This window comes from Anguilla rostrata, chromosome 11 (assembly GCF_018555375.3).
Source record: "Anguilla rostrata isolate EN2019 chromosome 11, ASM1855537v3, whole genome shotgun sequence".
NCBI classification, from domain to species: domain Eukaryota; kingdom Metazoa; phylum Chordata; class Actinopteri; order Anguilliformes; family Anguillidae; genus Anguilla; species Anguilla rostrata.
This window is the reverse complement of record NC_057943.1, coordinates 27,704,621-27,725,951: the sequence shown is the minus strand read 5'-3', so window position 1 is coordinate 27,725,951 and position 21,331 is coordinate 27,704,621. Positions and strand designations below refer to the sequence as shown.

Here is a 21,331-nt window from a genome sequence, read left to right as displayed (position 1 = left end):
TGATTTCATATTTGTAACCAAACAGTATGTGGTTGAGGAGCAGACTCTCAGCTCTTATTAAAGGATATTATAATATGTTTTGGTTTCGCCATGTAGAAAAGACAGCACTTTTTATACATATTCAGTGACGTTGCAGAGAAGCTCACAATGTATTACAACCTTGATCAACTAAAAAATAAAGCATTTTTGTATCAACCAGCTCACAAACCTCCTGCCTTCTGTCATCCATTTTCCTGGCTGAGTAAAAAATTCATATTAGCCCTCAAATACAGAGCAGAAAATGCAAGGACTACTCGGCAGGGAAGGCATGGAAAAGTCTTATTCGAAGTGAACTTCCAGTAAAATCTTGTGTTCTTGGCTCGTTGCATTCTTGAGTTTGGAACGCACTTAATCACATGACCATTTTACTTCCACACCTGCTATATGCTCTAGATGTAACACAAGCATTGTATATAGTTTGGAACACAACCTATGACTGAAGAACACAAGAAGGCAAGAATCTGAAATTTTACTGCAAGCTCTCTTCTTGTTCTTGGGAAGGCTAAAAGCAAATGGCGCTTTGAGGCAGACTTTTCCATGCTTTCCCTTCTTTGTAGCCATTGCGTTTTCTGCTCTGTATTTGAGGGCGAAGACAAATATTTTACTCAGCCAAGAAAATGGATGACAGATGATTTCGTATAAGTGTAAGTATATTTTATTTGCGAATTTTTGCGGTGTTGATGTGTTTTTTGCTAAGGTTAGAGGTCAGTAATGGCAACGTCAAAGCGCAAGTCTGTTTCAAATTGAACGGATTGTAAGCATCCGTACGCATGGTTTGGGTACACTTGTCCTTTTAGAGGGAAGGGTCTGTGAAAATCAATCCAAAATTATTCTGAGTGATCGCCTTCATCCTTTGATGAAACATTTCTAGCCTGATGGGAGTGGTCTCTTCCAGAATAACAATGCTCTCATCCACAGGGCATGAGGGGTCACTGAAGGGGTCACACACACACACACATGCTAAAGCAAGATGCAGAAGTGGAACTATTATGTGGACATTTTCCAGTAGTGGTCTGCCACTAAAACCACAGGTGGCGTGACTTTCAAATGCTGCAAAATGGAGGGTGAAATTAGGAAGTGGTGTGCAGGGTTTCTTCAAGCATGCACCTATTCTTCAAGCATGGCTAATTCTGCCTACTCTGGGCTATGTAACACAAAGTGTTACCTATAATTAAGCCTGCACTGCGATGAACATATGAACTGCTACTCATGAAAGCAGCTTCCATGTTATCAACCAGATCTGACAGCACATCTATGCCTGCAGTACACTCCCATAAAAATAGCTGAAAATAGCCTGCTTTTATAAGTGCCTGTTAATCTGCTACATGGCTTTATGTAGACAAATGAAGACACACAGGATAGTATCTCGCAAAGATTTTATATTGCCATTAGTCTGTAGCACTTTGGTGACTGTCTGCATGCACATTTTCAAAAGGTCTTTCTTGTGTATTTTCAGTTTATGTGGATATCTAAATACATTTGCAAATACATTAGATTTTTTTGCACTGGCGTATACAACGTCTAGACTTTCCATTTGGATGTCCATTATAGTAAGCTAAACAAATGACACACTAAAGATATTACAGTGCGCAAAAGCTGGAATGTGATGTGATATTTTGGCAATATTTGGTTTATAACATAATTGAACTTTAAATATTTAAATATTGCTTTGGGGTTACTTTAATGTTTATTGGAAACATCGGGTTACCTTAATACTTATTAGTGGCTCTTCAACTTTTAGATTTTCTGCTGTGTGTCACCTCCATTTTAAATTCACTTCAACGCAGCTATTTACAGTTCAGTGTAATTTGACACAGCATAAAATCCTATCCCGTTTGATTTTGTTGAACATCAACATTTGCCCTGAATATACTTTGCTCCCAGACAGGCAGACAGTATAGCATAAATCCTGTGATTCTTATGTATTTATATTTGTTGGCAAACAGAACAAACTGTAACACATATGACAGATATGAGCTCCACTTTACCTTGAGTCTATTTAGTGTATCTCAGTAGAAACACCATGCCAACGTATACCTGTGTGTCACCTCCATTTTGTTGAAATGTTCAGGCAGTGGCCAAAAAATTGAAAAAACTTGGGTAAATGAGAGACATAACATATATTGAAAGCAAGTGTTTCCACATAGGTGTGGTTCCCATGTTAATTATGCAATTAACATCCCAGCATATTCAGGATTGTGTACAAAAATATTTGGCAGGCCTGGTTGCCTATAATTATGGCTAGCGTAGCTAGAATACCAGCCCTCAGAAACACTGAAAGGGGGGTGATCGCTGTTTGGCTGGAACTCTTTCAGTGATGAAGACATCTCAGTTAGCTGATGTTTTTAGGAAGAACAGTGTCTAAGGGGATGTCAACATGGACCTCCAAGGGAAAGACGTTATCAGCAAAGGCAAGTGTGGTCGGAAGCACATAGTTATGGACTGTGATGTCCGCATATTAGTTCAGGGTGCATAGATAGATGAGTAAATATATTTACTATTCATCAATACTATTTATCAATAGATGAGTAAATATATCAATTCTCTGCAAATTAATGTAATGACGGATTCAAGCTGTTATGGCAGAATGTGGTGTCCTAACACTATCAAATGTGCTCATGGTGTTTCCACCTTTGAGGTCACTACCGGTGGATACCTATAGACCTTTCAATAAAACAAAAGCTTCTGCATTGTAATAAAGTTCCTTATGTTTCTTTCACAAATACACACATACTATATCATGAACTGTCTGTCAATGCAGCCAGCTTGGTACAATGCCTCAGTGTTCCACTGTCCGTAAGCTCTTTCAGACACATTAGAATAGCCCACTGATTCAGGTTTTGTTGGTTTATGTGTGTTGCTGTGATAGTGTATTAAAGATGTTTGGATCAATATTTCCTTTGTGTCGCTTTCACAAATCGTCTTATCTACAAAACTGACACAGACCCATTTTCTGTGTGTTGCAGAATCTGGGAGCTCAGGTAATGGACAACAAGTACATGGGAAAATGCTTGTGATGACAGTCATCAAACAAGTTATTCCAACGATCAATATTTCGTCCGGGATGAACAAAAATAGGGGATAAGGCCTTGGGGGAGAGGAGCTTGCGAAGAGAAACAGAATCCTCTCGGTCCTAACGCAGACACAAAGCCCAGTCACCAGCTCGCAATACATTTATGACTTCATTACATTGTGTGGTCATGGTCTGCGGCCTGCATCAGCTTTCCTGATGGGTGATCCCAAACTACAGCAGAAAAGGACAGTGAACAGAACAAACAGCATTCCCACCAGCATAAAATGATCATAAAAAATACCGCTACCCTTTTTCAAATCCATTATGGTTTAATATATTTAAATGAGATACAGTCGTCATATATTTCCTTTTTTTACTTTAAATGAAAATATTCCAATTTAAAATATGAAAGGTGCAGTCCAGTGGTGGCTGAGGAGTTGAAAACAAGAGGCTTTTACTCACATAATCTGATATCCTGCTTCCATTTACTTTCCTCGATTAACAAACAATGAATTCACTGAACTCTCAATATCAACAAGTATAATGATTACAAAACGTATCATATCATTGGATCACAAGTTATACTATTGTCACTCACAGCACAAACTTTTGGATACAGGAAAGGCAATGTGGAATTTGATTAACATGGATTCAAAGCACTGATGTGTACCAGCAAGTTATGCAATTCTATTAATCAGTGTATTGTACAATGTAAGGGTATGTACTTTCACGCCTGATACGTTAAAAGAATGCAGAATTATATGATAAAAAGGTTAATTATTAAAAGATAAACATTGAATGTTAAATCACCTCCAAACTTAATTGAGTTTCACAATGTGCTACTATCACCACATCAATAAAGAAATTATTGTATAACGGTTTCATCATTTTACAAAAACTTAAATTGAAACCATTAACTCAGCGTGTTGAGCCAGTCATAGTGTAGCAATAAACCAGCTTTTTAGGCTATATAACGTCTGCTTTGGATTAGTGACAGAGAATGACAGTGCTTAATCCACAATTGGTCTAACTCTGTAGCTACTAGTAATACATTCATCTATTTATGACTAAATAAAACAAAATATTTTGAATTGTGGGGACAACTTTATCCACAAATTGGTATAATCTGTATTAAATACAATTTCATTGTTAGAAAAAGGAAAAACAAAAAATTGGGCTATATCTTCGTATGATTAAAGTATGTTTGATAAAGATGACAACACCAAAATTGCTGCCATGCATATACTTAAAGTGTGGTTAAAGTTCATTTTTCAAACACTGTTTCTCCAAAACTCAGAAACAAAAGGAGCACTTCAACAGACACAAGCACTCACTGTTTTTATAGTGAAAATGTGTCATCCACTCAGGCAGCAAAACAGACAGGAGGCTTGGAAAACACTCATCTTACATCTCTGTCCACTCCACACTGAGGAATCATTAACACCACCATCGCAAGGCCATTTCAAACTGACCACAGTGCAGAAAAAGGCAGTATTCACTCCTGGGCTCCACATTAGTCTTTTTAAAATTCTTACTGGGGCCCAGGTTTGTCACTAGCAGTGAAATATATCAGGCATAGATCAAAAGAAGCAATGAGGTTTGCAGTTTTATCCTGAGCTATGATGTTTGAGCTATCCTATTCGATAAATTTCCACAACATCAATATTTGCAATTTGAATTTGAGGTTCCAGATGATTCCGTGGGTCTATTATTAGAAACCAATATTCCTGAACCATACTGTCATGCATCACATGCGTGTCACCACACATGTCACGGTTGCTGAAGAGCTCTTTGCTTTTTTAATAAAAAAGGATAAATGAACTTGTTTCTTGACCAGGGAACCTTCTGTTGAATATTAGTGTGTAACTGTGTTACATCATATCTTTCCCTACCATCTTGCTTGTATCTGTGAAATAGTGAATTTCCCTCGATCTTACATTACAGCAAGGCACCACCCACAAAGTCAGAACTGCCGCTGAAGCTCATGCTGTCCTCCTGTCCTCTCACCTGAAAGCCAGTGACCATTTTACACACTCAAAACACAGCATCGTACTGCTGGATTGGACAAGAACCCATGGCAAACCATTTTGAGTTTTGTTGTGCAGGCTGGGTTGAATGCCTGCCTTAAAATAAAATAAACCAGAATTTTCATCACGTAAAAGTATATGGGCAACCTTGTCACTATGGAGACATTGGTAGGGATTGGTGCTTTTTTAATTATGCATAGCAGCACCCTCAACATCTAGGGAGTAGACAAAATCATCAAAAATGTCCTTGTACATCATTTCTGGTCATGCCATTCTCCCAATCACATTTTTAAAATTGCCCAAAAATATTCAATCAACAATCAAAAAAGATTTTTCCCGTCAAGTTCATCCTGTGCAACAAAAGGGAGGGAAAGATTTTTAAATATCCTGTAATTTGCTGGCTCTGTTGAGATCCCTTATTGTGAATATGTTGCCAAATAGCAAGCAGAGAATTGACAGATGAACAATGAGCTGGTACCAGTATTGATGAGTTCTCTATCTCTCCCTATCTCTCTCCCTATCTCTCTCTCTCTCTCTATCTCTAAGCATTTAATGCTGCTTGACAGCTCCATTTGACCAGTGATTTCAGCATCATTGCAGTTTAGAGCTCCCTCTGTCTATGGGGAACTTAGTCACTGTCATGTTTAATCTGTGGTGTCCCCCTTGATATTTTGTCCCAATATCTCTCTCCTACCGCAAAAATTGACTGCGCCCATCTGAAACATTAATCACCGGCAGTGTGTCCGTTTGCATTTTGATTGGGTCTTTTCAATTTGTGGCCATGCTTAGGCTCTGATGCACCGCAAATGCACCTGAAGCCTGCTGTCGGATCAAAGGCAAATGAAGGTGTGCTGCTCTGAGCATTTGTCAAAGGCAAAAAACATTAGTTGGCTCCTGGCACTTGCACAGTAGACACCAACATATGCTGAAGTACACACCCCTAGCACTGAGGCAGCAATAGTGCCCTTTTGGCTACAGCAATTTTGTTTTTTAAACCACAGTTGCCCATGGCGATCAGAATGTCTGCCACCCCGCTGCCCCCCCCGATCCGTGATCGCAATGCCCCCGCCCTCCCCCTCCCCCCCTCAACCTATAGTCCATGATCACAATGAACCCCCATGCCTGATTTTCAGTATATACCCTCCAACAGTCTGTGCAAGGCCCTGCTGGGCCACATTCAACAGGTGGAACACCACCACATGTAACAGAGGGGAGTGCTGGGAGCTGAAGTCCAGAGATGACTGTGTACCGTAAATCTGATTTTGGAATACACTAAGCTAACTTCGTACTTTGTAGTTCCCAAAAGCTGCTCTAAGAAATCTTGCTCTGTGACCCTCTGTGTATCGTTTGCGGCCCTGTGCTTTCGTGCAATGAAAGGGACATGCACAGGTCTGGGGAGCTGTTAAGGACACTGCCTCTTCCACTCCAATGTCCCTGCCTCCTCAAGCTCACATTCATGTGACTAGCTGCTACACCTTTGAGATCAGTCCAAGCTGCCTGCATTAAAAACACTTTCCAAGGCAGCGGCAGCAGTCTATTTGTGACCATGAAATGAAACGGCATCAGACTTCAAGAGATATGTCTGACAAAGAACCTTAGGACTGTAACGCTGTGCAAGAACACGTGTGATTCATCATTCGTCCGTTTTTCGTTTTTCTTTTAATGCTTGATGAAACATTTCAAAGTGTCTGTAAAACCTAAATATATTCACGACTGTTCTGATTCTGTCTCATATGGTTTTGAAGAGATGAAGACAGCTTAGGAAAATCTTTTGAAGGACATCCATCTTTTTATAGCAGCTTACGTATATTTTACATTTAAGTGCTATATTAAACTTTTTAACATTTTTGTTTTCAAAAATAAGACATCCACAGAGCTTCCGGAAAGATGAAGAGTATAAGTATTGCTTTTCTTCAAAAAATTATTTTATTCTACTATGAATTTGTAACTTCAAATACATTGTATGGTCCATAAGCCATGTTATGTTTATGAGACATCAGATACTGGGGTTACAGCCTCCAGAGCCTTGTTGGAGCATTTATCATGAATAAAATGTGCAGCCGGTTGCCAGTTAGAGTTACAGTGAAGAAATGGCTGAATTTGTCGGTACCCGCACGGCTCGACCAAGATAACTGACTCTGTGATGCGGGCTGGGTGTGGCCATTGATCACGTGGTGAATAGACAGGAGAACAAAAACATCACGCCCCAAAAAAACCAACACAACGGAATCCTCAATAAAACAAGGAAAAGGTCGATCTGGCAACCAAATGTCTTCTAGGCAAGGAAATAAGAAAACCCCCAAACACAAACTTACACCCGCACACCACACCAATCCCTCTCACAGCTCCCCCCTCCCCCAGAAATTACAGAACATCCAGTCCCTCGGTCTTTATCCAAATAATGTTTCTTTAAGCTATAATGAGAAAAAACGAATTGATTTATACCTACTTCAAGTGTGGAGATTAATTGCGTTGTAATGAAAAAATCTAAGTCACTTTCTGTTAGCCAGTGGCCTAAGGAGTTTTCGGAATAACAAAACATAAGAAAAAAGAGAAAGAAGGAAAAAAGAAAACAACATTAATTAACCCTGATTTTGCAGCAATATACCACTGTAAAGTTCAGGCAATGTCAGTTGCCAAACATCACCTGGATGACAGAAAATGACATTCCTGGGAAGTTGCCGCAACCTACCACTGCACTGTTCAGGTAACGTCAGGCAATTTCCTAAAATCAGCTATGACAAAATTTCTACAACAACGTCTCAGTAATGTCACTGCAACATTGTAGGTCATTCCCACAGTTGCAACAATGTTGTAATAACGTGGTTATGAAAGTAGTACCGGGTAACTACTTAAAGTTACAAAAGATGAAGGTTTTGGAAAGGCCACAGTCCCCAGACATGAATATTATATAAAATCTGTGGACCATCTCTTTCATTCAGTTTATACAATAAGATCCAAGAATATTTCTGAACTAGAAGGGTCCTACAAGAAAGAGAGAAGGAAAAATCCCATAGAAAAACTGTTAGCTGGAAGCATTTGTAAGCTGAAGCGCTTGATTAGGGACCATCAATAAATTGCTACGCAAAAGAAAAAAATGCATATATTTCTTCAATAGCTTCCAGGTCACATAATCAAATGACTCAAAATTTAAAAATGACCAATATTTAAAAAAATTATACTATTATACTATATAATACTATATAATATATATAGTAATATATATAATACTATATAATCCCACATAGGGCACACCTCTTAATTGTCAATATATGGTTCTTAGTGTTTTGATAAATATTTCAATGTAAAAATAATTTATTTCTATTGAAACAGCTTATCTGCTTCTCTGTAATCAAAGTTATCTTAGACTATTGATGAAATAGTCCATATCATTAGCGTTATGTTTTTGCCGACCCCACAAATAGCCCCATTGCCAATCACAGATCTTACATGTGGTCAGCCCATTTAAAGCTGCAAAACAGCTTGAAAGTAGGGAGGTCGAACATTCTGCCTGCAATGTAATCATAATGAATGTTCCACACACTAACATAAAACAAAATTGGTATCTGGGCTCATTTTAACAGGTTATTTAATAAGAAAATATGCAAAATCAGAGTAAATAAAGCTATTGAATTGTTTCAAAAGTGCACTGACAGTTCCGTGATGTTACTTTTTTACGTTAGAAGGCAGAAAGTATTCTGATAATTTGACTGTTAATGAGCATTTTGTGCCTGCACTTAACGATTCACCAAAATCAGTGGGATCATTATAAAAAAATCTAAGCACACTGAAGGGATTATTACACATTTCATCACAAGAAAAACTCACAGTGAAATGTTTTAGATGTTAATTGGTTATTATTTATTCATACGTTTGTATATTTAGGTTTCCTAAAAATATAACAGCTGCCAGCGTCCTGAGGGAATTCTACTGCTAGGGGTGTAGGAGTGAGTTTAACATTGTGGGGGTGAGAGGGGGTAGGGGCTGGGGAGCAAATGTGCCCCCTCCAATCTCAAACTTACTCCTACAGCCAGGGGAAGGGCCAAAGACAGTTTTTTTTTTTTTTTTTTTGGTGTACATGTTACGTTTTTGGAATATTCTCATATGCCTGCACATAACCTAAAAGTATTTCCTCTTGAAGACAAAATATCTACCTTATCTTTCTGTCTGTGTTATATTTTCAGACAATGTAAATAAATAGGTTCTGATAGATTTGATAGATTCCATGAGTGTCAGAAGAGGGTTTGTGTGGGTAGAGGTGGATGGGTTTAGAGGTGGAGGGGAGGTGGTGTTAAGGTGCAGAGTAACTCTTCTTCAGCCTTGTTCAGTTGGCATGGCTCATCTGCACCCCATACTCAGTGCAAGACACATTTATTATGTATGCATTTAATTATTATTGATTGGGCTCACAATAAGTATTAAATTCATAATAGATTGTTATGTTCCATTTTAAATATGTTCTGGATATGGGCGTTTTGTTCGACTATTTCCACTGATCAGTCCTGCTGTTATTTTGTGTCAACAAATGTCCACTCCGTGGCATTCAGACACCTACAACTGACAGTGTATGTTGGAGTGGCTTATCTTCTTTTCAAAAAGACAATTCTCAACATGCATACAGATGCATATTTGTATTTTTCTTATTTTAAATATTAAATCCATAGAAGTACCATTGCAAAATGACCATGCCTATTAAATTACACATCTGTGTGATGTGCATTCACCACTGTTATTTGTTTAGGTACTATGATGTAAAATTAGTATTACTGAATGGCCATACGTTTACTACTATGGCCACTCTATCAGCTGACATTAAGTCAGTATTTTTTAGCTAACAGCAATCAAAACAAATTGTAGGCTGACAAATTTATGTTGGAATAACAGTGTAAATATTAACAACATGGATATACAAGTGATCAGTAAATATCTGGGAGACAATAAATTATTACATTTGACTTTGAATATCATAAACAGTGAAGGAATTAACAGTTTCTGACACCACACACTCATTAGGGACCTGACATTAGTTTATATACGAAACTGTGAACAAGTATACATGTCGTAAAACGACATAACAGCGACAACAGGAGATCTCGACGATGAGAAGTCAGTCTCACCTGAAAATAACAAAAATCTACAATTATGATCTGGCCGTGCAGAGTTGGTAATAAGCATATTAGATGTGGCTAACCAACATTAAGGAACATACAGTAGCTAAAACTCGTATGCTGTTTTGGAAGTAAAAAGCGTGAAGTTTAAGGCATAATTATGACACATTTGGCATCCCATATGTTGTCAACATGCTGACAACGCGTGACTCCAGACATCAATTTCATGTATATTTGACCTGTTAGGCCTTCCATACTACGAAGAGACGCAAGGAAAGGAAGCAAGGACGGATAAAATAAGTGATTGGACATTGGAATGAGCCCATCAATTCCACAATGCTCACATTCTTTCCTTGCTTCCTTTCCTTGCATCCTCCGATGGAGCAAGGAGGAAAAAAGCGTGATTCCAGACGCCACGGCATTTTTAGAACATAATTTGCTTAATAGGAAATTCATATTATTACCATACTTTGTTATTTAATTGATGCGTGACACGAAATTACATAAAATCTGAAGATAAAAATGAGCAAGCTCTCTCAAATGAACAATTTCTCCTTTCTTCATCCTGCAGTAACAGCGATTGATGTAATCTCACTATGGGTAATTTATCATGTGCTACAGTGGTGACAAGGCGTCACTGCGCTGTCCGTCAAACTTTTTTTCCCCGAGTTTTCAGAATTGTCAGGGAAATCGCACTTCGTTTGCACTGGCATTTCGTTTCCGCGCATACAGTAACGAGGCGTATCAGGCTGCTACAGAAAGAGTAGCAGCATTCATGCCACAGACCTGAGCGCTGGAGGTCAGCACGTACCGAAAGCAATATTCACTGCCACGAAGGAAGGAATACAGAATGCTTTAAATACCATGTCCCCCACCTCTGGGAAAATGCGTCTGTCTGAAGTCATTGTGAGCCTCACTGGTCCATACAGAGAGGACCTGAACTGAAAAAATGAGCGCTTAATTAAACGCCTTGTGGAATGCGATATTTAAACGATTCAGAAATGTCACACCTCGTTAGTTATAGTTAGTATCTCATATATAATTTAAAACAACATTATCATGAATAACTTGTAGTACGGTTTAATGTTTATGAATGTTGTTTTTTCTTTTCATAACACGTCCCTGTTTCCTAGGAAAACAAGTACATATTTTAGTTTGTAATTTTAATAATGCAATAGGGCACGTATATATTATGTCATTTCGCAAGCTTTTTCTGTTGCCTATAAACTGTAGCATACATAAATTGTAGCATTTGAAACAGAACTGAGTGACGTTATCCCTGATGTGTCATTACCATAGCAGATACAAATATGTGTCTACTTTTGTCATATAACAACTTAATATGCCATTTACGTCAGCCCAAATGGCTAACATTTGAGGATGAGCTCATGGGTGCAATTACTCGGCTTCCTCCAGTCATTGCTTTGCGAGCGAGAGAACGTCAGTCATATTGCTATATGACTTTTGTGCCACTGTCTTGAGAATTGAGTGATGAAAGCTATACGCCGATACAGCCATTTCATTCTTTCTTACTCCAATCGGACGTTGAAACGAGAAGTTTGAAACAAAATAGCCTGGGAATGGAATGGAGTTGAATTAATTAAACCAATATAACACATTTTTTAAAGTGATCATTTTTTATATTTTTTTTAAATCAGGTTTCGGTTATTGGCACCACTATGATAACTACTTGGTGTAGCTCCCCCTGGCAAGGATAATGGCCCAGAGCATTGTGCAACCCTGTTAATTAATTGTTAATTAGCCTATGATAATACTAGTGGTGGACAAAATATTGGAAAAGGTTGGTTTTCTGCACATTTTATTGTGCGAAATTATTTCAAGCTATTATTTGGGAAGTTTTGTATGACAACTGCACAAAGGACTGTATTCTATCAAAGTGATAAGAAATTTCTATAAATTTTCATGAAGGTATACAAATTTAAGAAAAATCACAGCGTGCAAAAGAAAAAGCACCCTTTGGTTCATTTCGGATACATTTTATTATCAGCCAAGCATTAACATTAGGTTAGTGTGTGTCACAAATCTCACCATTACTGATGTTAGATCAAATGTAACGTTATCCTGCATGCTTTGGTGTTTGCTTTATCCCTGGCATACAGCCCCAGCCATCAGAAGAGCTTCAACGCTGATGTTATTAAATGACTATGAGCACATCATACAGTTCTGTGCCATTTGCCCCTTCCTAATTTTCTCTATTATTGCATATTTTCACATTGAATGGTTTCAGATCTATAGACAAAATGAAACATTCGACAAAGGAAACCTGAGTAAATCCAAAACAAAATATATTTAATGAACAAGTTATCAAACACCAATATCTCCCATGTGAAAAAGTAATTGCCCCTTAAACTTAATAAATGTTTGCCCCACCTTTAGCTGCAATAACTGTAACCAAACACTTCCTATAACTTCATAACAGTCTTTTACAGGAATTTTAGCATACTATTCTTTGTAAAACTGCTTCAATTCAGACAAACCGGTAGAATTTTGAGCATGAACTGCTTATTTCAGGTCATGCCATAGCATCTCAATTGGGTCAGAACTTTGACTAGGCCACTACAAAATTTTAATTTTGGTTCTTTGCAGCCATTCAGATGTGGACTTGCTTATCTGTTTTGGATCATCGTCTTGCTGCATAACCCAATTATGGACAGATGACCGGACATTCTCCTTAAGAATGTTATGGTGCAGAGCAGAATTTATGGTTCCTTCCATATTGGCAAGATTTCCAGGTCCTGAGGCAGCGAAGCATGCCCACCTCATCACTCTACCACTACTATGTTTGACTGTTGCTATGATGTTCTGGCTGTATTTGCTTTATGCCAGACATGATGGGACCTGTATCGTCCAAAAAGTTCCCCTTTTGACTCATCCATTCATAGAACATTATCCAAAAAGGCTTGGGGATCATCCAGGTGCTTTCTTTGCAAATGTGCGATGCGCATTGATGTTTGGTTTAGTTAGCAGTGGTTTCCGGCTTGCTATGCTCCCATGAATCCCATTTTTGCCCCATCTCTTTCTTATCATGGAGTCATGAGCACTTATCTGAAGTCAGAGTGGCCTGCAGTTCTTTGGACGCTCTTCTGGGATTTTTTGTGACTTGTCACAGTGCCCTTGGAGAAATTTTGGCAGGCCGGCCACTTCTGGGAAGATTCACCACTGTTCCAAGTCTTCATGAAATGGCTGAGAAATGGAAATGGAAATGAAATGGAAAAGAGCAATAGCTTTGTAGCCCTTTCCAAACTGATATATTCCAACAACTTCTTTTCTTGTCTCATTTAAGGAAAATGAATGGAAACAGGTTAAGACCAATGAACAGTCTAAAACAAAGTTTGATGCCGGTAAGTTTGACACAGTATATTAGAGGGATGTAACACTGCAACAAGCACAATGCTTGGACTTAAAATAGGGCTTGAAAACATCACTTTGCCTAATTCTGAAAATATTTACCAGGAGTAGCCAAGGCCGTCCCTGGTCACCCTGCAGATCAACCCCAGAGCTTTTTAACGCATTTATGAAATGAATCTCAAAAAAATATATTTTTTTGCAGTCTTTGTTTTTGATACTTAAATAGTGGAAAAACAAGTTTTTTTTAAACAGTATTTGTATTATAATGAAAGCATATAGTTTTCCCATACATCTGAGCATAAATTTGGCTCGTGAGGTTATTACAGAAAGTTTATTACTTTTTCCTCATTTTCATGGAAGAACTTCATTTCAAGGGTGGCAAAAGACTACCTGACACCCATTATGACAGTGATTTGACAGATGGCATATGCTGTAATACTCTGTCATCACTGGATATGATAGGTATTACAATGTGCTTTTGACAATGCTACATGTTTCACGTAAAGGTCTGCTATGTCTACAAATGTTTTTTATTCATATTTATGGCTCTTATCTCTAGCCTTACTTCTTAGAGGGGGCTTTGTCTCCAGGAAGCTGAGAGACTCTGAAAGCATCTCTTAAAAAATGTGCACTTTGCTTAGACACATCCTCCGAACTTGCCGAGCTGAGAAAGGCCTTTCGGAGTTGTGCATTTTTAGGTCTGGGAGTGCCTCTGGGAGCACTCACATACGCAACGCATCTAGAAAAATTACAGCAAAACAACAAAAAAATGCTGTATGTGAACCTAAAGGCAAGAGTAACATTCTCCACATCTTGTTCATTACCGTACATGTCAAATGTTGTATCCACATGTACGGGCAGCATGTGCAAGGTTTAAAAATAAGTGTGTGTGTGTGTGCACATGTGTGTATGCATGCGCATGCTCTGGACTTACACTGGATTAAACATTTACATAGAGCTTCGTACATTTTTTTCCACAGTATTCCCATCAAGTCTGGGCAGAAATTTGGTGTAAATATCACAGTTTAAAAGCAATGCACTACAAGACTTTAATTACTCTCTCCAGGATCCAGGTGCCTCCAGGTAAGCGTAAATGGACAGAAGTAGCTTTTTTGTTTTTTCAATTTCTTAATACATGCAGAACTCTGTGAATATTTTAATTTGAAGTTGAAAAGGTATACTATACTTAATCTTAAGCAAAATGAGACTCCAAGAGCAAACTGGAAAGCATAATTGTTCAGGGAGACCGAATTACAAAAAAATAAAATCTTTTGAGAATGTCAAAAGCAGCACCCATATTTCTGCCATTAGCTCAACCCTTTCACTAGGAATCAAACAAGAATAGTGAATGGATCTTAATGGCTCTGCCTCAACAGTCCTGGACTCTTCCACCCCTTTTCCATTAAGCTTACATAACCTCAATTTTACATGGTGGCTATTTTTGCCCCCTTAGTTTCTTACAAAAGTCTGCGCTGATACCTTTCCTAATACACATTATAGCCACTTCTGGAAACTGTGTACTGAAAAACACCAGATGGAGGAAAATGTGTTTGTACCCCTCTGTTAAAGACACACTCATAGGAAAGTTCTGTGGATCATTTGCTGCTTTGAACATTGTCATTTACACTGTCACTGACATCACATGGTGTGGCGGGAGGCATAGACCTGTTTGTTAAGGGCTGCAGAATCTTGTCTGTCATTTTGTTGACAGAAAAATAACACAATATGTTGTTTTTTTTGGTTTGTTTTTTGAACACACAAATTCTGGAAAAAAAAATGTATTGTGACAAATTAGAATATCTTGACAAAAAAAAGCCTGTGAATTCATGATGTGGAGGCTCTAGAGTCGGAGTGTGCCAAGTTGCCTAGAAAAATGCAGAGCAGAAAAACATATTACAGGAGGACAATGGCTGTCCAGTTAATCTGCGGGTGCATCTTAACCACATCTATCGGGAGGTTTCCAAGCTGAATGTGACAATTTCAATCAATAAAATCTACAAATTTCATTCCTCTCAATATATTTTTCAGAAACACTGCAGAGCAAAACAACTTTCTGGACATCCCTTGTACATCAATATTTGCGGGAGAAAGGACTATTCACAGATATTAGGTCCACGTTGCCAGACTTTTTATGATATCTCTCTGTCTCTAAGGATGTGATGACTTTTTTTTTTTGATATTGGTCAATCATCTGCCACTTTCTATATCATAATGTAACTCAAACTTAGGGACAGTGAGGCACGTTTGTGGTTATGCGCTGTTGTTAAACAGCTTTAACTGTGGCACAGTGGGTTGCACTGCCCGTCTCAGATGTGGATCCTGTTGTAACCACTCTTCTCAGATTGTCTGTCTGCTTTTAAAGGAAAAATAGTCCAAATTCTTTTAATGCATGGGTTGCTACTCATGTTGTTAGTGGGTTTAATATATAACAAACATAGCATGATTCATTTCCCTAAGCTCTAAATAATTTTTTTTTTTTTTTGTCGTTGCAATAGAGTTCCCATTAAGAAATTCACCAACATCTCATTGACGTCACAAACAAGACTTTGCAATGACCTGTGGGAGCATGAGGCAAAGAAAATGGCTGCACGCTCTTTAAGGGTCCGAGTATCATATTGACTTACCGTCTTTTATGTTTGATTGATTTAGAGGATAATGACATCGCTGAGAGCATGAATGGCAATTTGCCCATACTTTTCCTATTAAACAAGTGGAGTGGAATTCTTCCTGCTTGTCATCAGGAGTACTTTGTCTAACTTTTAGGACAGCCATCTTATAAAACAGGCCATTGCAAGTGTCATGCTCTGGGTGTTTTATTATCATCTGCAGAGTTTCCATTTCAGTTTTTCCTTTCATCCCCTTTCCGTGGTGCCAGGAACATGACAGCGCCCTCTGTAGGCCAGCGGGCATTACAACATCAGTCTCAGGGAAACACATACAGACCTGAAAGGGTGTGAAATATCAGTCTCCCTACTGCCCCTGACTTATATGTACTCATATACATAAATGTCTGAGAAATAGCAGTGGCTGTTTCTGAATTTGTGCTTAAAAACATTGATTCTGCTTATTTGGAGAATGATCATATGATCCAGATCTTGTACACAACTTGCTCCATGGTATGGTTAGATGTGTCCTCCACAATAAGATCAACTATGCTGCTATCTGCCTGTGGGATCGACCAAATGAATGTGATCAAACGAAACCTCAAGCAACTACAAACAAAATGCCATAGGAAGCTCAAATTAGTTATGAAGCCATAAGTTCCCACATGAATACTTATTTCAGATGATTACTTATAGTATATGTGCTTCGTGTTTGGTTATGGTCACAAGAAAACACCCACCAGGACCAGGAATGAAGATCACTGGTGTAAACGATCATGGCAGAAGTGGCTGCAAGTCCCTGAATGACTACATCGCCACCCTCTGGTTATATAGTTTTACTGCAGGACCTTTTCTCAGCTCCATTTTGGGACAGCAGGAAGTTTTTAAACCAAACCATCTCTAGGTCTTATCCCTCCACTGCTGACAATAGCCACGTTTTTTATACATAAAAGCCATACGAAGTTACTGAAATTAGCAGGCAATTAATCAAGGAAAGCATAGTCAAATTAACAGAATTTAAGGCTTTATGGATGAAGCATAGTATGGGTAAAGTGCTCAAATCATTTTACCAGTAATTTTTCAACAAGTTAATGACGTTAATACCAAGGAGGCATTTAAGTAATTTCACGTTAGATTGACATTGGTACCTCAGAGATCTTCTGAGTTTTCAGAATGACAAAAAATTCGGAATTTCTTTTGACAGAAATTCTAGGTCACAGTAGTGCAGTGGGTAGCACTGTCACCTCACCGCAAGAAGGTTGTGGGTTCGAATCTCGGCTTGGGGCCTTTCTGTGTGGAGTTCTCCCCTTGTCCGTGTGGGTTTTCTCCAGGTACTCTGGTTTCCTCCCACAAAGACATACAGGTAGGCTAACTGGAGACTGTATATTGCCCATTGGCATAAGTGTGTGAGTGAATGGTTTGTGTTTGGCGGCCTGTCCAGGGTGTATTCCTGCCTCTCGCCCAATGCAGGCTCCAGCACCCCCCACAACCCTGCTCAGGGTAAAATGGTAGATAATAGATAATGTATCAGCTGTAAACTTGCTGACCCAACTGAAAATGTGGTAAATGAGCACTTACCTGGAACCAGTCTCATTTTTAAAAGTACTCAAGTGTGTCCATCTGTTTCCTTGCTGGATACATGCTGTTATTTTATTTGCTCTTAAAAACCTGTGGCTTAGGCCCTGCTCAGGCACACAATGGTCTTATATAGCCAGCATAATAGAAGGCTGTCCTGCATTCTCTGAAGTTAGCTATTAGTGTGTTATTGGGAACAACAGTAAATATCTCTGGGCAAAGTACAGAAGGAAGAAGAGCTTGGAAAAACTCCACCTCACTTCACTTGCTAACGTTCCCAAGATTGATTTAAGGTTGCACCATTTGAGCTGCCACATTGAGCTACAAAAAAACCATGCTTTTTTTCCTTACACACTTTCCTATCTGTTTTATTTCTTATTTTCCAATTTAAAATTCCCTGTCACAGTCACGAGCCCAACATTAATCAGCTAATTTTCTAAATTATTTCCCAGATTGGAAAATACCTGATTGTGTTCACAGGGTCGTCTCATGGCTGCGGCATTCTCCAACGATGCGGGACACGTTCTGCCAGCCATAAGTTCTGCTGGTTCTGAGCTGTGCAGTCAACATGAGAGAAGAGGACATTTTGTATGAAGCTGGGGCAGGCAGACTGCGGTCACCCAAGCCTTTGACAATCCACGTTTTCTACGAGCTATCCCAGAGGTACTGGTGCCCCCCGCTAGAGTAAAGTGCCCCTGATCCCACTCTTACACAGCCAGTTTCCACCTCAGGAGACCTGGTGAGAAATGGTGTAGGACTTCCTTGTAGAACCCTATTGTGGTTTCACCAAGGGTGAGAAAAATAACATGTACAGAGCCAGCTGCTGACATGAACGATTTATGCAGCCATTTAGGGCCACAACCACGGATGGGCCACACAATTCAGTTTTTAAGTGTTCTTAATTTTTTTGGAACCTTTTAATTGCCGTTTTCAAAGGGCGCCAATAGCTTTTTCGGTTCTATTGTTCTTGCGCTAATTCTCCAGTCCGCCGTCTCCTCAATCCGTGATTGATTGCCCCCAGCTTCTTTTTGTTTGGGGCCGCCAAAATCCTAGCTCCAGCTCAGAGCATGTGTGGTAAGCAGACACTGAATTCACACCTTTTTTTTCAATCCAACGAGTTAGTGCACATAAAATTTCCTGAAAAAGCCCAGCTAGAACCAGGTTGGACTTCATACACATAATCTGTGCACATACACTGTATTCCAGCTGCACAAACACATAATCTGTGCACACATACTGTATGCCACCTACACAAACACAATCTGTGTACACACACATCGTATTCTAGCTCCATGAACTGAAATGGACACAGACATCTGTATTCTAGACTCATACACATATAAGGCTCTATTTCCACAGTCACGGCAAACCACACCCACAGGCAATGTATTCCTATTATACCAGCCTTTTTCATAACTGTCCTGCATGTGCCCTACCACCTCTAGTCACAAAATTACAGAAACCAAATTTACACCCAGTGTTTTTATTGACAAATCCTCTATTGCACCGCCCATCCCATGTTGGGCATACAAGTTTACTGCACACCACAAAACTAAAAACAGGGCAGAGGCATTAAATATTTAGTTTGTGCAGGAATTAACTAGCAATTCCCCTAGTGCCCAGGCTCATTTTCACTGGCGTTTTCATCAAAATACAGCCCATAGTGCATACATACAGTACTGAATTCCAGCTACATAAAGGCAGGCAGAGTAACTGCTTACTGATGGCAGGCCTTCATTTGTTAGGGTGGTCCTCTCTATTCATGTCTTAGGCTGTTTTCACAGATCATAATTTTAAAAAGTTTTAATGGTGTTCCTGTGCCAAAAGAAAGATGCACTGAGTCATCGGATGACTCAAACACTTCAATTCATTTCCATGTTCCATCCTGTCAGTGCTGCAAGGTTAGCAGGTATAAATTGGAAACCCGACTGTCGGTTCCACGTAAGAACTGGACTTGTGAAATCGAATGTTCCATAAATACACTCTCACAAAGCTTGTTGAGGATCCAGGTGGCATGATGGACTTGAGAAGCAGAGGTAAATTAAACAAAGGAAGACTGCTACGTTGGAAAAGCGAAACAAAACAACAACCAGGAGAAACACGAGGGAGTAAACTAGGGGGAAACCCTAGATATGAAGTGACTAATAGCTGGAAGAACACACAAATAAGACACTAAGACCAAGCAAGGACAGTCACAGTGGGAACTAGGAACTTAAACACAAAGGGAAAGAGGTACAAATAATAATCCAATAACGATCACAAGGGACCACACAGACCGAAATGAGACATTCTGGCTGCGGATCTGACCACATCAGTGGTCAGGAATTGGAACTGTGACATCGACTAGCTTGAAAGATGATTGACCATCCATCCATCCATTATCTGTACTCGCTTATCCTGTTCAGAGTTGTGGGCGGTGCTGGAGCCTATCCCAGCGTGCACTGGGTGAGAGGCAGGAATAGTGCCTGGACAGGTCACCAATCTATCGCAGGGCACACTCACCATTCTTTCACCATTCACACACTCATACATATATGGGCAATTTAGAGTCTCCAATTAGCCTACTTGCATGTCTTTGGACTGTGGGAGGAAACCAGAGTACCCAGAGGAAACCCACGCAGTAGTTTTCAACATGGGGTATCTGAACCCCTGGGGGCCCATGAAGGTACCGTAGAGGGGCAGAATTGATATGCAATGACTACATACAGATTTGGGAAAATAATTCAAAATATAAAACTTTTAAACAAGCAGCAGAAACCGGAGAGGAAAAATTAATTAATTAATAAGGCACTTTTATCTAATGTTAACTGCTGAATAAGTAACAAGAAAACGAACTACGCAGAGTGGAATCACTCCAGTTATAATAAACTAACTTAGCAATGACTGAAGGAACACTTGTATTAGGCAATATTCTAATTAGGCTATATCTCACAACAACTAGCAGCAGAAACCGGAGAATAAACAAACAAAAATAAGGCACCTCTAACTATCTAACGTTAATCGTTAAATAAATAACACTGAAAAGAACTACCTGGAGTAGAATCCCTCTGATTATAATCAACTAACTTGGCTAGCTTTTTACTAAATAGCAATGACTGGAGGAACCCCTGTACTTGGAAATATTTTGTTTATCTCAGAACAGACTAAACTACATTTTACCCGGAATCAGATTCTAATATTATAATAAACTAATGCTAATGTTAGGATGTAACAATAAGATCAAACTATCTAACCACTATAATATTTTGCTGCTGCGGGGTTCAAAAACCACAGAAAAAACCTGCGTTCAGCAAGAAGGAGGCCGATTTATCTAACCGGCTAGTTTTGCTAGCCGAGTGCTTAACGGAAGAAAAAAGTGGAAAAGCCCCCTCTGTCCCCTCACGACAACAAATATTTTCACCTTAGAGCAAAACAGTCTTACCTTACTTGTAATATGGGGGTTCTGTTTAAACAAAAAGCCCAAAATAATATCAATACACACTTGAAAGCACAATACAACCCTGTAACAAACTTTTTCAAACACTCTTCCCACCACAAACAGGAAGTGCGTGTCAGACACCAGGTTGAAAACCCCTGGTCAAGTCGATCAGGTCAGGT

At 39.1% G+C, this 21,331-nt stretch overlaps 1 long non-coding RNA gene across 1 annotated transcript; it reads right to left on the bottom strand.

The window, feature by feature from the left end:
* Positions 1–11,959: 11,959 nt before the first annotated feature.
* Positions 11,960–21,272, bottom strand: LOC135234495 (uncharacterized). Its single transcript, XR_010324118.1, has 3 exons — positions 21,156–21,272; positions 18,199–18,289; positions 11,960–13,391 (listed from the first exon to the last, which is right to left on the bottom strand). It is a non-coding gene; the product is annotated as an uncharacterized LOC135234495 (long non-coding RNA).
* Positions 21,273–21,331: the final 59 nt, after the last annotated feature.